Here is a 1,185-nt window from a genome sequence, read left to right as displayed (position 1 = left end):
CAATCACAGTCGATTATTCTTCTCACATTCGATTGTGATTGGTCAATTTCTTACTCTTACTTCTTACTCCGTGTATTGTAGACGGGCCTTAAAGGCGTTACGGCAATCCTTGCGCTCATACCCTTACGGTCATTCCACACAAACTTGCAGAGCCACATAACCATATGCATAAAGAAAATTATCCAATCACATTTCTGTCATAAAACCAAACGTAAACTACAATTGGATGATTTTCTTTATGCATATGTTTATGCGATTATGCAAGTTTGTGTAGAATGGCCCTTACACAGCATATTTTACGCCGCAGTTATAACATCGATGTTATGAAATTGGCCAATCACAGTCATTCCATTCTTCAGAGGAATAGCTATAAATGGCCAGTTTCATAACATCAATGTTATAACTTCGGCGTAAAGCGTGCCTTGTAACAGAGGTCAATGGGCGCATTCAGTGAACTCAACAGTTGAGTGAGCGCTCACTGTTATTGGTGTATTCTTCTAAATCTAAAATTCTGATTGGATGAGTTAAAAGAATACATCAATAACAGCGAGCACTCACTCAACTATTGAGTTCACTGAATGCGTCCAATAAGCACAGGCAACAGGGAATAACGAGCCGTCTAATCAGAGCTCTGATGTGTAAGTTCGATATTATATCCCACAGCTCTGATTGGAAGACTCGTTATTCCGTTGCCTATTGCAGCCCCCTGACTGAACTATGTAATACTGAAATAGGCATCGAGGAAAATTCGTGGCCGTAATTGATCAGCCGCTATTTTGGCTGAGTCAGATGCCTGAACAAATCAGAAGCGTTCGCGCGCGCGTTGCGATCGATGTATCGATCGATATAGGCTGTGTTCCAAAATTGTTTGTCAGCGCTGGCAGTACTGCCAACACCGTTCCAAAAATCATCGTAGCACGCTGTGGCAGTGCTGCGAGAGGGAAAAGACGTCATTAATGTTGTCGTCATTTCCTACTGTGGCTGCTGCGGCTGTCGAGGTGAGGCAGCTACAGCACAAAATGGCGGAAAAGATGGAGGAGTTAATTTTAATCGATGCTGAGAGTAACACTGAGTATAAACTCAGACCCATATTCAGAACGCGCTTACAACGATGTTAGCACGCTAACATACCATACTTTATGTAACGCATATTATAGAATTTCAAAGATAAAAGTGCGCTTTTAT

This window comes from Trachymyrmex cornetzi, unplaced genomic scaffold (genome assembly GCF_001594075.2).
Source record: "Trachymyrmex cornetzi isolate Tcor2-1 unplaced genomic scaffold, Tcor1.1 scaffold176, whole genome shotgun sequence".
Classification (NCBI taxonomy): Eukaryota; Metazoa; Arthropoda; class Insecta; order Hymenoptera; family Formicidae; genus Trachymyrmex; species Trachymyrmex cornetzi.
The sequence above is the reverse complement of the archived record's forward strand: the minus strand, read 5'-3'. Positions refer to the sequence as shown.